This window comes from Amblyomma americanum, chromosome 6 (genome assembly GCF_052857255.1).
Source record: "Amblyomma americanum isolate KBUSLIRL-KWMA chromosome 6, ASM5285725v1, whole genome shotgun sequence".
Classification (NCBI taxonomy): domain Eukaryota; kingdom Metazoa; phylum Arthropoda; class Arachnida; order Ixodida; family Ixodidae; genus Amblyomma; species Amblyomma americanum.
Window position 1 is genome coordinate 79,834,356 of NC_135502.1, and position 16,541 is coordinate 79,850,896.

Below are 16,541 nucleotides of genomic sequence, written 5' to 3' on the forward strand. Positions count from 1 at the left end.
CATAGCCTCTTGCATCGTTTATAGTACCAAAACCGCCCTTTTGTATGGAACAGGATTGTTAACAATAAAAACAAAACTACGATTCGAGCACCGGAGCTCAAATGAAACGTCTGCAATTTTTTTGCACGGAACAGGATGATTCTCCAGATGGCTGGGTGTGGAATAGCCCTTCCCCTAGCGACGCTCTCGCCTCCACATCGTTTGTCGTTAAACACACCTCCATGGAACAGAAATGCATTTCAGTTAGGAATTTTTAGGAATTAAAAGTGCATGGTCACAGATAAACGCAAAGAGCCCAGTGAACAATTTATGAAGAGTACTCTGCCGAACTGTGGAACGAATGAACGAAGAGAATCTATTGTACTGACACCAGTTTCGCCAACGGTACGTGCCTCGCTGCCGTCAAAGGTCTACTAACAGGAATCACCAAGAAATACCAAAACGAACTCTTCGCCATGGATAGAGCGACCTGTGGAAATCCTGGGTACCGTAACACCCCCACATCATCAGTTTTTTAATACAATTATAGTGAGTTGCAAATCAAGAATACAGCGGCAGATACCCCTCAAAGGGGGCCCTCCAGCCAATGGCGTCGTAGAAAACACGGCCATTGGTCTTCAGCCTCTTTTCAACTTCTCTCTTTAACCATTCCGCACCACAATCTCGAACAATGACAAAGCCGTGGGGAGTGGGCCGTTCGTTGTTCGGGGTAGGGTGGCGGAGAGGTTAAGGGGGGAAGTTGAAAAGAGGCTGAGCACAAATGCCAGTGTTTTCTACGACGTCTAAGAAAGTCTAAGAAATACTTTCTAAGAAATACTTTTTAAGTCTAAGAAATTTCTAGAGCCTTTAAGACAGTTCCGCGAAGGTGAGACACTTCGTCCTTTTTGCAATATTCTATAAAACCAAGGCGATTCCAATAATTGAAATGAACTCAAAAATCAATAGATTCCTGACCACACTAAGGGCATGGAAGAGTTGACGAAGTTAGCCGCTCAAGCTTTTTTTTTTTAAGTCTGCCGTGCTGATGGCATGCGCCACGCTATCTATGCGCTCCTCGATGGCATTGGAGAAAACGCAAAGCGATTGCTTAAACCATGATCACTCTCTTAACCGTGAGAACGACAGTATACCGCATCATCTCCAAACCTGATCAATGATTGGTACCCTTACTACATAACATCCAAAGTCTATCTGACAAAAAAATGGCCTCAACTTAATGCATGCTAATCTCTGTACATTGCCTCTGGAGCTGCCCTTATGAGTGACTTTTCACAACTGCTGCTGTCAGATTATTTCCCGCATCAATTTCATGCTCCATAATTGTCAATTTTCACCATTTAACAACCACACTAGGCATATCTACTTCTGCCGGCCCTCACTCAGCAAGCAAAAAAAGTCTTAAGCGTATGACGCGATAGCTTAATGGGTTAATGTCCATATATGCACAACTGGCCATTCCCTACTTAACATCCATAGATCCCTGGGAGTCCTCGTACCCCTCCTGACGCAGTGGTGCAGCGGTTAAGCGATGCGCCACTGCCTTGCGATGGCAGGCGCTGCCACCGGTGGGACTTGTGCGACCCAGGTTCCTCTTCTTGAGCGACCAATCATTAATTTAACTGCCGCCTGCCAAGGTGCGCAGTTTGCTCACAATCCGATGCGGCCAGGTTTTGATGACACCACAAGGTTACGGGACCTAGGTGACCCACCTGCCTCCTAGGTTGCTTACCTGGGAATTTTTCGTGGATTTTTGGCTCGCAGTCAACGACAGCGACACCGAAATTTCTACGACCCAAGGTCCTTGAAATTGTCGCTTTAAAAAAGCTCTGTGTGACGAATGCTAGACGCTCACCACGCATGTAACGTTGACCTTCGTGTCTGAAAGCATCCCTACCCTCTTCAAGGTTCACAAAATTTATTCTGAGAGAGCTGCTCATTCACTAGCTCAGCCTTTCTCTTCGGAACAAAATTAAAAGCGTCCGCGGTTGGTCGAAATTTTTGCAATTTTTTGCGTTAAAAACAGCAAGAACACATCGCATCATTGGTAATTCAAGAAAATGACACGAATTAACACAATTTGCGGCATTGGGTGCCTTTTAATGGCTTTGATTTATTGTTCTAAATTTCGTTCTCAGCAGTCACAAGTCGGCGCATTTTCTGGAGATTACATGGTAACAGCAGCGGTAGCGCTCAAGGAAGCTGGAGGACTTTCGGCATATGCTTGAAATTTGGAGCGCCTAAGCGCACTTGTTTTGATTCACCCCGGAAAGACGCACGCCGAGGAACACAGGACGCCGAGCAAGTGTCCTTGTTACAGGTATGCATAGTTTAAGCTTTTCCAACTTGGAACACAAGCGTTGTCGAAGTCGGATAGCTGATTTCGTGGGTAAAGAACTAAAATTTTCAGCAACTGAGGTCGTAGCTAACATACTGCAATAGGTAAAACTTCAATTAAGTAAAGAAAGGAAAGTTTGAAAGTCAGCTGAATTTCTATCGCTTTCGTAAATCAGTATTCTCAGAAACTTTTTTTTTCGCTAAGAAATCGCTGAGCAGACATTGCCCCGCGGCGACAGAAACTTTTTTTTCGCCAAGAAATCGCTGAGCAGTCATTGCCCGCGGTGACTCCTGCCGTCTTAAGGTTTAAAAGCATCCGTACCGGTCAGTAGATGATAAAAAGAAAGCACACACGCACACACACAATCGAAAACCACGAACGAATCAACCTTCTCGAAGGCACCTCTGCATTTTATCTTTCCATCGAATGTTTCGGCTTCGTCTATCGCTGCGTTCAGGCATTTCGTAACAACTTTTTTTGCTTTACTGACCACGACCGCAGCAGGCCTACAGCTGCATCGTAAAACCACGCGTATAAAAGTAAATGATATGAAGCAACGACATATAAAAGTAAATGATATGAAGCAAGGACATGTATTCATCGTAGCAGCCTGTTGCTAAAAGGTAGTTGGTCCGAACAGCACGACTATATAGATGCTCGGGGGCCGGAACGCGTACACAAAGTGCAATCGGCAAGTGGCGGTAAGAGAACTATTGGGCAACGCCGGTTGCTTAAACCCAACCGCTGCAGGCAGCATCCGAAATGCATCGTCGTACATGCCGACCTGCGAATGCTCTTTCTCTCCTCAACTCCCCTCCCCCCCCCCCCCCCCCCCTTCCTGCGACCTCCCCGTGCCCGCATTTGTGTTGGCTTCGCGTACATTATCTGCCTGCTCACCCCTCACTACTCACTTTCTCTCTCCATCTCATACGCATTGCCATATCTCAAAGCGTGCGTGGCGGCACAGGCGGAATGGCGTCAGGTTTCGCAATCGCGTAGATATATACCACTTTCGTGTACACCTCTTGCATTTGTTCAGCACTAAGGCGAGTCACCTTATTTTGTTTTTCTTTCTTTTCGTTAGCAAGGCACAAGACAGCATTCAGTCGAGCCCCCGAAAAGCACAGCCTCTAAGAGGCAAAGTAAGCAAGCGGTTTGTATAATGTGCACAAAAATTCTGAAGCTTGCCGACTTGTTAAAAAAAATGCGGCAATTCCCAAATAGCCGAATCACTAGTTTACGCATCGATGGTCGCCGAAATACATGTGGCGGTGAACGCGAAACACACACATCGTATACGTTACATGTTTTTTTTAAATAAGCGGACAAAGTCGCAAGACGTATACGAGACGAAATATTTCGTCGTCTGGAGCTTACGCGCACAATGTTCGTAACTTGCGACAAGATGAAAAATAATTCCCTTCCACGCCCCTACTGCGCCTTAACTTACAGGTCCAGGCTCACCTATATTCTATATCACGAGTAGTTTGCAGCAGTGCGGAACCTACAGCTCCCTGGTCCAATCAAGGTCGCAGGAACGCAATAAATAGACCCTTGGATATCTGAACAGTGTAGAATTATTTTCGAACAACTAATACAGTAATTTAATAAGTAGTCAGGGGTGGCATTTTTTTTTTCAATACTGTGACAGTTTCAGTCAGTGGTTAAGTTAAGATTCAAAGTAAGCACGGACACAGCTCAACAGACACTTGCTGCGAATTGATTGACAGAAGAGTCGGCTGTGTCTCCTGCGGGCCGTGCATCGGAAGTGCACTGTTTTCCCAAGCAAGCGAAGTAGTTAGCCATGAAAGCCCTCGAATCGCTTCGCATCGGATCATTCCGCATCGAAAAAATTCACAGACGATCAATGCAATTCACGACCCATTAGAATTAGTATTCCTCGCGGACGGAAAAGCCCATGCCGCTGACGGGTTCTGACCGTGCGAGCAGGTGGAGGGATCCAATCCAGCAGTCGCAGTGTGGACACGCCGTACCCCCCTCCCCTACTCTTGTCCCCCCCCCCCCCCCCCCCCCTTGGACTTTATCTGGCAACTACAGTGTCGCGCACTTCCTCTCACCTGAAAGTGGAGATGGAGATTTCCCTCTTTCCACTTTGCCTCCTGCCAGCCGCAGCTTCACATGTCCACGCGGACACTATTTGAGACAATTGGAGTTCTAATGCTAGGGCATTAAATGAAAACAAGCTTAAGAGAGATTAAGCGCCACTTGCTGCTAATATAGAGCAGCTCCCTACTGGTACTCCTTCTTCACTAGAGATGGAGCCATCACCGACGAATACGGACGCGGAGGAACATATTTGTGTATTTATAAAGCGCACTGTCCTGATTGGCTCATGTCATCATGGTGTCATAAAGTGCTGCAAACTACTTGCGAGATGAAGTATAGAACACGTGATAACAGAGGTCCCAGTATCGTTCACTATAGAGAAAGTGCCTCACTCAACTAACGCTGGAAAAAGGACAGCCGTTCTAAGTTCACAACATATTTATGTAGTACATGCATGTCTCAAACCCAACACAAACTGCTCGACGTCTGTAAGCCTGACTTCTACATGTTTGCGATACTTGTAAGTTAAGCTTGCCTGTGTACTACTTTCGTAGATGATTCTTTGCTTGACATATGAATTCGTGCCTTGCTTATATAGCTGCAGTCTGTCACGCATTGGAAAAATTTTGTTCAGCTCAGGTCTCGGTCAGGCCGCTCTTGAGCGCATGGTTCGACGTTTTCGGCGATTTCATGCGCAGCGCCAGGTTTTCGCGCTTTCGTTTCAATTTCACTGGGCACATGCCATTTTCATTTTCTCTCAGCATGGAGCGCAGACAAAACTTCAGAGTGAATTTTGCAAGATTACGATTATGAAATAAAAAGAGGCGTTTTTGGGCATCCTGCATGGATGCCTATAAAAACAGCGTGTCAGTAAATGCTGCTCTTCCCCAAGCGGAGAAAGAAATGGAAAATGAAATGGATTTTGGCAGGGCGTGGATAAGAGAACAGATTCCCGATGGTCTCGATGGGGAAAGGAAATAATTCCAACCAAGTAAACGCAGCTGGAGCTGCAGCGGGTCAGGTGTGCAGATGAGATCAGTGAGTTTGTGGGGATAAGCTGGCTGCATCTGCACGGAAAAGCTTATTTAGAGATAAGGGGTAGATGCCACTCTCCAGCAGTGAACATTACTAAAGTAATCATGGTTATGATGAAGTTGATAATTATTATGATTATGACGCCATCCCTACCCACTGAGCACTAGAAAGGGGTTTTCTGGCGGCGTTACTAAGGCTGAAGAAGGATGGTCGTACGCTGGATTCAAAGTGAAATGCGGACGATGATAACAGCTTGTCATTCTTTGGCAAAGGCAAAATAAGAAGCCCAAAGTTTCACTTTAGGTTCGACTTCCTGCACGACGATATAGGGCGCAGTATCAGGCCTGAACCTCACCGCAGTTCACACAAAGTCATCCTCGGGCTCCCAGTTTAAAACGCCTGCACTGTCACGGAGGCCGTCGCATAAGCTGCGCCTGCTATGAATTATCCAGGGATGAGAGCTCATCGATAGACGCAATTTTAAGCTGACAGTCAGATGATGAGAACGCATATGATTTTAGCAGGTGTGAAGCACTTTCTTCCACTTCCTGAGAGAGCGCTAAGCGTTCGGAAGCACTGCGCGCCAGTATTTACATACGTTAAGTATGATATTCAGGAACCCATGCCCTCGGCAATTATGACACAGGTTAAATAGAACCATTAGGAGAGATTTGTGCTACGAATGGTAGACTGGTTTGGTTTATGGGGTTTAGCGTTTCAAAGCGGCTCAGTCTATGAGGGACGCCGTAGTGAAGGGCTCCGGAAATTTCGACCACCTTAACGTGCACTGACATCGCGCAGTACATCGGCCTCTAGCATATCGCCTCCATTGAAATTGACCGCCGCGGCCGGGACACGACCCGAGTCTTTCGTGTCCGCAGCCGAGCACCATAGCCACTGAGCCACCGCGGCGGCTAATGGTAGGCTTTAAATGTATATATCCAATGTGTCGATACACGGCGAACAAAGTGTCGGTAGTCGAACTCATCGCTAGTCTCGCCTCGAACAGGCACCCTCAACTTTTCAACCTCGCGCTCATAACGCGTGGCCCGCTGCTGAACCGATTCTGAGCGCACCCTTTGCGTGAAGCTCAGCGGAGCGAGCGGTCGCGTTAAAGCTGTCACAACGATCTGCTCTCGACGCAGGGAAGAACCATTTCGCCGTGTACGTTGAACGCTATCTTCGTGATCCGCGAAGAACGGCTCGAAAATTGGGGGCCCCGCGCCTATATGTACCGGCCCACGGGGCTTGCAAGTCCACGGGCGGCGCACATCAAAGCGCTGGAGGCAAAGGTTTATAAAGCACCCCGTGCGCGCTGAGCAGCAGCACCAATGCCAAAATAATGCTCTGGGGTGTTTTTTTTTTTTGTCGCCGCGTTGCCCTCGTTCCGCTACGTTCGGGCGCGCACCTTTATAATACGTGGTCGTCCGTGCCCCGGGGGCACGCAGACCATCCGAGAGAACAACCCCCCCTCCCCCCCCCCCCGACCCTAGCCCCCTCCAGCGACCTGCCGCAACTTTCCCATTGCTGGACGCACGACCGACCGTCCGGCCACCGCCGCCGCTGTCCGGCAACGCATCGGCGCCCATTCGGAACGGAAAGATGCTTGCCGCAATCGCAGCGGCTGCGGCGAGCACCCGACGTCCCGTGCTCCGCTAACCGGCCCGGCGGCGGACACGTTCGTTGGCCCCTTTCTGGACACCTTGCGTTCCTTTTTGCTACTCTTTCTTCCCTCTCACCTCCTCCCCCTCCCCCACGGTGCTATAGTGGCGTTATTTTGCTCCGACTTGAGAGAGCGCAGCTTTTTTAGTTCGGCGGCTGTGTGCCGTGCGTCCGTTTTTGGTGTTTTATTCCTGTTGTCACTGTAAGCGACGCGGCAAGGCCAGTGTGCGCACAAGCCCCTCCTCCCCCACCCCCCCCCCCCCACCCCCGCCCCCCGTCCCAAGTCCTCTCTCTCTCTCTTCTTGGTGTTGCAGCAGCGTCGCCTGCGCGGTGGACCGTGAGGAGACGATACGATAGCGACCAAACTGGACAGGGATGCCGAAGCCGCCGGTCGTCCCTGGAGGTCACGACTTTCGCTGGGATCATACGCGTTCCCTTTCTGGCTTCTCTTTCTCGTTTTGCCCGAGAATTCGATCCTTTCTGTAATCCTCTCTTTATTTTCTACTCTCCCCTGTCTTCCCCACAGACTCGATTTGTATGCCTCGCCCCATTCGCTTGAAATATACCGTGCCCCCGTTATGCGTGCTCCGAATTTCAGTTGTATCCTTTCTCTCTTTTTTGTTATTTTTAAGCTGCTGTGAATTGTACGAATGACGTCACAATATTGAATGCTTCATATTATACACTCTTCCAGCGACGTATAATGGATTCGTCACGGCTACCTGAGCGCGGGTCATGAAGATATCACGAATCGATAATGCGGTCGTCTGGGAGGACGTTGTTGACGAAGGGGTCGACCTCTTGCGTTGATACTAGGAACTTCTAGGGGGCAACTGCGACCAGTGCTCAACGCTCTGTAATGCGACTGGGTGGCTACGAAATTCATGCCTATAGTCAAACCAATATTTGAAAATAAAGATCGTGTTTGAATCCCACTTGAATTAGACTTCGTTGAGATAGTCTAGCCTGCTCTTTCCTTCCGCTGCAGTCGGTGTGTCTGCCAACTTCTAGCGTTAGCGTAATCACTGGACCATTACGTGAATTTCTCGTGCGGCCGCTATCACTGACAAGCGCAACCAAACCCAAACAGCCTTGATGAACACATCACGCAGTTAGAAATCTTCTCTTTCTGCCTGACTTCAAAAATAAGTATCAGTACACTGTGCGAGGTTCACGCGGTAACCATCCAGACCAGCAGAGACTGACTCATGAATAGCCCCCCCCCCCCCCCTCCTGCCTCACATGCCACATCCATAATACGCCGTTGCATCACCGTATCACGGCGCAGCCATAATTTCTATTAGCCTGATTATGCTTGTTGGCGGTCACTGCGACGCTGGCGAACGAACCGTTCGACCGTACAGCCCCCTTCCTTACACCCGCTGCCCCTTCCACGTTCTTCTCCCTCCATTTTCTTTCTCTCTTGCTTCGCGTATTCTTCACCGTCGTTTTCTCGCCGGCGTTTTTTTTTTTTGTTTTTGTTGTTGACTGCGTGCATCTTCGTTCGGACGTTTTCTTTTTCGTCCTTCACTCCTTTCCTCTTGCCTTTACTCGACGAAGCGGACTTTGGCTCCATGAATATTGCATCGACGCTATTTGGCGAGCTTTTCCCTTCACAGTCGCGCTGGCGCCCCCCCCCCCCCCCCCTGCCTTACTTCCACCACTAGCACCCTCCACCCGTCCCGTCCCGGCGCATGCAAGCAGCGACCGAGGAGGAAAAGGCCCATGGGCGCGAAATGAATCCAACACGGACCGCATGATTTATGGGCCGCAGCGGCGACTGAAGTGTACGCGGGCGACCATAGATCACCATCGCGCGCACCTGATTCAAAATACGGCACGCCGCCCGACGGACCGCGGGTTCCGCTGGCACCCCCCCCCCCCCCTTTCTCTCTCTATTTTTGCCAGGCCGCGCAGCAAAGGTAGAAGGCGCCAGAGCACCGAGTGCTGCTGGTGTGCCATTGCCGCATCGGTTGAATAAAAGCTCCCCCGACCTAGTGGTGGGCATCCACTGCGGCACAGCAGCTGCCGGGATTCGAAATAAATGCCCGCATCACTCATCGCAGCGTCTGCAAAGCGTGTTCGGGGGGCGTACGGTCGTAAACAGTCCTGTCTTTGCAGGCGCCTGTTAAAGCAGCAGATCGGTTTCTGACCACCGTGCACACCGTATGAATGTGCCGGAGCGGATGAATTATGGCGTTGCATTTTGGTACGCCTATCGCCTTTCTCTTTCTTTTTGTTTCTGTAATCCGCGTTATACTCGTCGGGACTGACTCGGCGCTGAAGATTTGAGGGTGCTGGCCCTGGACTTTTTGGTGTCGTCGTTGCGTTTTCAGATCCTGAAACGCTGCAGAGTATGAAAATGGTTCTTCGTTCGACCGTTAATTGTTCAACACCCGGACCAACTGCTCCTCGCCTCATGAGAGAGATTTGAACTTATCGACACCGGCAACTCCACAGCTACAAGTGCGGCGGTGTATAGTAAAGGAGATTTTTTCCCCCAAATTTACCCGAATGCGACAAACAGTTATTGGAAAAGACTGACTATAAAAGGTAGATAACTTTCTAATAATGGAGTAATTACTCTTTGGCATCCGTGCAGCCAAGCGTAGCCAAATGGCTACTAAGGAAAGCGAAAGCCAAAACATTGCCAATACTAGAATCAAGGTCACTTCGTGTGACCTCGACTCCAGCTTGTTGCCATGAAAACTGAGCGGATAGCTGGAAAACTAATGTGATGAACATCATGGGAGGTCTACCTCGCGAGGCATCTACCGAAGGGTTCGACAAACCCGTGAAAGACGTTTCTGTTTGACGTCATTGTATGTGGGTTACGTTAACACTGTCGGAGCATTGAGCAAAAGAATGCATGTTCGGATAATGATTAAACGTCTGGAGACCCTCGGGAACTGAATACGAAATGAATGGGAAAGCGAAATTACGATCGCACCGCGCAACCTTTCATGTAAGAATCCGTGCCGTCCTATCTTTTTGTTGTAACTCATGATTAATGAATCTTTACGAGCGACAGCAACACTGTGGGATATGAGGAACGGCGAAGTGGCGGGCGTCGGATTAATTTCGCTCAGCTGGGGCTCTTTACCTTGCCGAGATGTTTCAGTGCACACGAGATTTTGTATTTCGCCTCCATTGAAACACAGCCTTCGGGAAGGCCACCCGGGATCCAACTCGCGACCTTAGGCTGAGCAACCGAACTCATTACCCATCCACTGAGCCTCCGTAGTGGGCTGTCGCTGTCAGTTTTGGCGTGGATATCATACGCAATGCAGTAGACGGTTGGTAGAGCCCTTATGACTTGTCCGCCTACCTCCTGTCACGAGTAGTCTTGTACGTGTCCTATGCTATACGCAATACGATTGGTCCAAGGTCATGTGACCCGCTTCAGCGCGGCGACGTGAATATTGGCGGCGTCCAAATTCGAGGGTGCAGATCCGTGCCACATGACGCAGATCCATGTGAGACAGATCCTCATGATGCAGATCCTCATGTTGCACAGCCACGCCATTCACTGCAAGATGATACAACACGGAGTGCTAAACACTGCAAGATGATACAACACGGAGTGCTAAACACTGCAAGATGATACAACACGGTGTGCTAAATAGCACTCCGTGTTGTATCATCTTGCAGTGAATGGCGTGGCTGTGCAACATGAGGATCTGCATCATGAGGAAATAGCACTCCGTGTTGTATCATCTTGCAGTGAATGGCGTGGCTGTGCAACATGAGGATCTGCATCATGAGGATCTGTCTCACATGGATCTGCGTCATGTGGCACGGATCTGCACCCTCGAATTTGGACGCCGCCAATATTCACGTCGCCGCGCTGAAGCGGGTCACATGACCTTGGACCAATCGTATTGCGTATAGCATAGGACACGTACAAGACTACTCGTGACAGGAGGTAGGCGGACGAGTCATAAGGGCTCTACCAACCGTCTACTGCATTGCGTATGATATCCACGCCAAAATTGACAGCGACAGCCCACTACGGAGGCTCAGTGGATGGGTAATGAGTTCGGTTGCTCAGCCTAAGGTCGCGAGTTGGATCCCGGGTGGCCTTCCCGAAGGCTGTGTTTCAATGGAGGCTGTGTTTCACTGCTGGGTTAAAGGATCTACTATTTAGTAGATCCTTTAACCCAGCAGTGACGTTCCAGCGCAGAAGTACACTAAAAAGCCGAGTGCGTACTGTGCATGCGCCGCAACTGTTCCGGCGTACAGCCTTTGTCAAAAATATACAGAACAATAAATCGTTTAGTGGCGGCCCCCAGGACCGTTAAAAGTCCTAAGTTCCTACCACACTAGAGAGATTTTTACAACGCAAAACAAGCCACCCAGGACAAATCAGATGGAATAAGATGGAATGAATCGTATAGCTCTGAGAAAGGCTGTGCTCATACGATGGCGCGTCTCCGCTATCCTGAAGCTCTCTGATAACCGGAAGCGCTTCCATCTGTTGTTTCCTCTAGGTGAACCTCTTCGCCAAAGGCCACCGGACCCTTGCCAATGTAGTTCCCCACACGGCCACGCCTGGAGATCATCACATCGCCGCCGATGCCGCGACCTCACCGGACAAGCGCGCGCGCGCGCGCACCACTCCCCGGCAGTTTCCCTATTAGCGGCCCTTATCTGCGCCCTCAGCCTCCAACTCGCGCGCGCCACAGAGCGCCGTCGTGACTTGCCACGCCGCCGGCGGCACATCGCCGGCCGGCAGCGGCCGCGTCTGTTGTCAAATTAATCGGGGGGTAATCACGTTACTGCACGGTGCGTGACGACGCCTCGCTCACGCAGCAGCAGCAGCGACTGCGGCCAACGCCGGTGGCAGCCTGACAGCGCAGCCGCGCCGCATGAATAAAGAATGCCCCCTGCTCTTCTAGCTCCGGCGCGCCATAAGCAAAAACACCCGCGGAAGGCTAACCACGGAACGGTCTGCATATACGTGTGCGCGCAGTACGTGTGTGCTTGTCTGTCTGTGTACGCCAGTTTCGTCTTTTTATTGCGGCGACTCTGCGGGGCAGCCGCAGGAGGCCACGCTCTGCTTGCTTTGGCTTGGGTGCTGCCGCCGCCGATTCGAGGCGGCGCGCGCCTGACTGAAGCGAAACAGCGCGCGGATGCGCGTCTGCTGCGGTATATGCGGTAGTGTTGGCTGGCTTGCGGGTTCCGTGTGGTCGATGCCGCTGCCGCTGCTGCTGTTTCGTTTTCCCTGCCGCGCGAGTGAAGCCCAAGGTGTGCTCAAAGCCGGACACGCTTTGCTGAAACTCGTCGGTCACGCAGTGCGCGCCCGCTCGCGCGAGAATGTACGGGAAGAGGCGCCCTGTCATGAGTGCCCGGCCGAAGATGAAGAAAACAACTTCGGGAAAAGCGAAACAGAAAAGGAAGCTGCGAGAAGAAAAAAAAATTAGAACTTTTTCGCTTTTCGTTGTTTTTCCGCTTTTTCCTTCCATCCTTCCTGTACGGTTCGCTGTTGCGAGTTCTTTCATTTTATTTCTTTCTTTTAACATATCATGCGTGTGTGTATCTGTGTGTGAGAGAGAGTGTGAGCTTGCGCCTGTCTAGTAGCGTGGCCTCGAACTACTGCAGTAAGTAGAGTTTATGCAATTCGTGGCCAATATACGGGCTGCACCGGAAAGCACGCGGAGGGCACGTTTCTGGAAGATTTGCGGCGTGACTCTCCCGACCAGCGCGTAGTGTGAGTTGCCACACGCGTAACACCAGCCTGTACCCTGGTTTTTAAAGATATTAAATGCAAAGCAGAAAGACTGCCGGGGTTATCTATTGCGCGACTGCCTCTGTCGCGCTACTGCGGTTGCACATTACTATGATCCCAGGCTCGGCCAGTGTGAGCTGGAGCTGCGCTTAGCGCAGCAACGAAGGAAAGTTGGCAGCAACTGCGTTGCTTATAGGAACTACGGTGGGAACGAAGTTACAGCTCCGTTGCATTTACGCACCGACGCGAACACTTTTTTTCCCATGTGCGGAAAGCCTCAGTATTTCCATGGGGCAAATTAGCGATTGGCATCGCCACACACACACAAAAAAAAACTGCAGCAAAACCTCAGGTTATGATATCACAGGAAGGGACGCTGTTAAACCGACCTTTGTAGTGAAGAGCTCCTTGTCGTATTGAGCATCACCTGCACCTTGATTTTGTTGTGACATGTTCTGAAAACCCAATCCAAAATAACATTGTAATGTAAGCAAATGTAATAAATTTATTTAATTAAAAAATAAAATACAACCCATAGCTTCGGCGTGAAGAAAACAGAACAGAGATCTATACTAACTAAACTCGCACGTCAAATCATTCATTCAACGTACTCCAAAAAAAGGACAAAAGAACCTGGAAAGGATGCTATTCACGGAAATTCGACCGGTGGTCCCGGTAGTCTGCAGTGCTTTCCGATCACAGACGATAGCAAGCGCGCTATAGTAGGATGCAGCTGAAGAAAACAGCAGTTGGTAGCGATAGGTCATGTTTCGTAGTGTCCTGTATTACTCCGCTGACCGATCATTCATCATCATCATCATCATCATCATCATCAGCCCTACTACACCCACTGCAGGGCAAAGGCCTCTCCCATGTCTCTCCAATTAACCCTATCCTTTGCCAGCTGCATCCACCCTTTGCCTGCAAACTTCTTAATCTCATCCGCCCATCTAACCTTCTGCCGCCCCCTGCTACGCTTACTTTCTCTTGGAACCCACTCCGTTACCCTTAAAGACCAGCGGTTATCTTGCCTTCGCATTACATGCCCTGCCCAAGCCCATTTCTTTCTCTTGATTTCGACTAGGATGTCATTAACCCGTGTTTGTTCCCTCACCCACTCTGCCCGCTTCCGATCTCTTAACGTTACACCTATCATTTTTCTTTCCATGGCTCGCTGCGTTGTCCTTAACTTAAGCTGAACTCTTTTCGTTAGACTCCACGTTTCTGCCCCGTAGGTGAGTACCGGTAAGATTATGCTGTTGTACACTTTCCTCTTGAGGGAAATTGGTAAACTGCCACTCATGATCTGCGAGAATTTGCCATATGCGCTCCACCCCATTCTTATCCTTCTAGTTATCTCCCTCTCATGATCCGGATCAGCTGTCACTACCTGCCCTAAGTAGACGTATTCCGGCACCATTTCTAGACTCTCGCTGCCAATTGTGAACTGTTGTTCCCTTGCTAGGCTGTTGAACATTACCTTGGTTTTCTGCATGTTAATTTTTAGACCCATCGATCTGCTCTGCCTGTCTAACTCGTTGATCATGATTTGCAGTTCACCTCCTGAGTGACTCAGCAAGGCAATGTCATCAGCAAATCTCAGATTATTTAGGTATTCTCCATTTATTCTTATTCCCAACTCTTCCCAATTCAGGCCTCGAAATACCTCCTGCAAACATGCGGTGAACAGCATTGGCGAGATCGTGTCTCCTTGCCTGACGCCCTTCCTTATTGGAATTTTATTGCTGACTTTATGGAGGACTATAGTAGCTGTGCAGTTGCTATATATATCTTCCAGTATTTTGACATAAGGCTCTTCTACCCCCTGATTACGCAATGCCTGTATGACTGCTGAGGTTTCCACTGAGTCGAATGCTTTCTCGTAATCAATGAAAGCTATATATAGAGGTTGGTTATATTCTGCGCATTTCTCTATCACCTGATTGATAGTGTGAATATGATCTATTGTAGAATATCCTTTACGAAAGCCTGCCTGATCATTTGGTTGATTAAAGTCTAACGTTGCCCTGACTCTATTAGCGATCACCTTAGTAAATACTTTGTAGGCAACGGATAGTAAGCTGATCGGCCTGTAATTTTTCAAGTCCTTGGCGTCTCCCTTCTTATGAATTAAGATAATGTTTGCATTCTTCCAAGCTTCTGGTACAGTCGAGGTCATAAGGCATTGCGTATACAGGGTGGCTAGTTTCTCTAGCACGATGTCTCCTCCATCCTTCAACAGATCTGCTGTTACCTGATCCTCCCCAGCTGCTTTTCCCCTTTTCATTGCTTCTAAGGCTTTCTTTACTTCATCTTTCGTAACTGGCGGGATGACGTATTGCTGTGCACTGCTGTCTTTCTCATTAGCGGTCTGATTACATTGGCTACTGTACAGGTCTGTGTAGAACTCTTCGGCTATGTTCACTATCTTATCCATATTGCTAATGACATTGCCCTGCTTGTCTCTTAATGCATACATCTGGTTTTTACCTATGCCTAGTTTCCGCTTCACTGTTTTTAGGCTACCTCCGTTCTTTATAGCATGCTCAATTCTCTCCATATTAAACTTCCTTATGTCGGCTACCTTGCGCTTATTTATTAACTTTGATAGCTCCGTTAGTTCTATTCTATCGGTAGTGTTAGATGCCTTCATGTTTTGGCGCTTCTTAATCAGATCTTTCGTCACCTGAGATAGCTTCCCGGTATCTTTTCGAACTATCCTACCGCCTACTTCTACTGCGCACTCCGTAATTATTGATGTCAGGTTATCGTGCATTGAATGAACATCAAGATCATCTTCCTCAGTTAAAGCCGAGTATCTGTTTTGCAGCGCTATCCTAAACTCCTGTGCTTTCCCTCTTACGGCTAACTCGTTAATGGTCTTCTTCTTCGCTAGCTTCTTCCGTTCCCTCTTCAAGTCCAAGCTAATTCTAGACCTTACCATTCTATGGTCGCTGCAACGCACCCTTCCGAGGACGGCCACATCCTTAATGATGCCAGGTTTAGTGCATAGTATGAAGTCGATTTCATTTTTAATCTCACCATTGGGGCTCTTCCAGGTCCACTTCCTGTTTTCTCGTTTGCGGAAGAAGGTATTCATGATCCGTAAATTATTTCTATCCGCGAATTCGACTAATAGCTCTCCCCTGCTATTTCTAGAGCCTATCCCATAGTCACCTACCGCGTGGTCGTCAGCCTGTTTCTTGCCCACCTTCGCATTGAAGTCACCCATCAGTACAGTGTACTGCGATTTTACTTTATTCATTGCTGATTCTACGTCCTCATAGAAGCTTTCAACGGCCTGGTCATCATGGCTGGATGTGGGTGCGTAGGCCTGCACCACTTTCAGCTTGTACCTCCTATTCAGCCTAATTACTATAGCTGCTACCCTCTCGTTAATACTGTAGAACTCCTCTACGTTGCCAGCTATGTCCTTATTAATGAGGAAACCCACACCTAGTTCTCGTCTATCCTCTAACCCGCGATAGCACAGTATGTGTCCGTCCTTTAGTACTGTATACGCCTCACCTGTCCTCCTAACTTCGCTAAGCCCTATCACATCCCATTTAATTCCCGCTAGTTCCTCGAACAGCACTGCTAGGCTAGCCTCACTAGCTAAAGTTCTAGCGTTAAACGTTGCCAGGTTCAGATTCCAATGGCGGCCTGTCCGGAGCCAGAGATTCTTAGCACCCTCCGCTGCGTCACAGGTCTGAC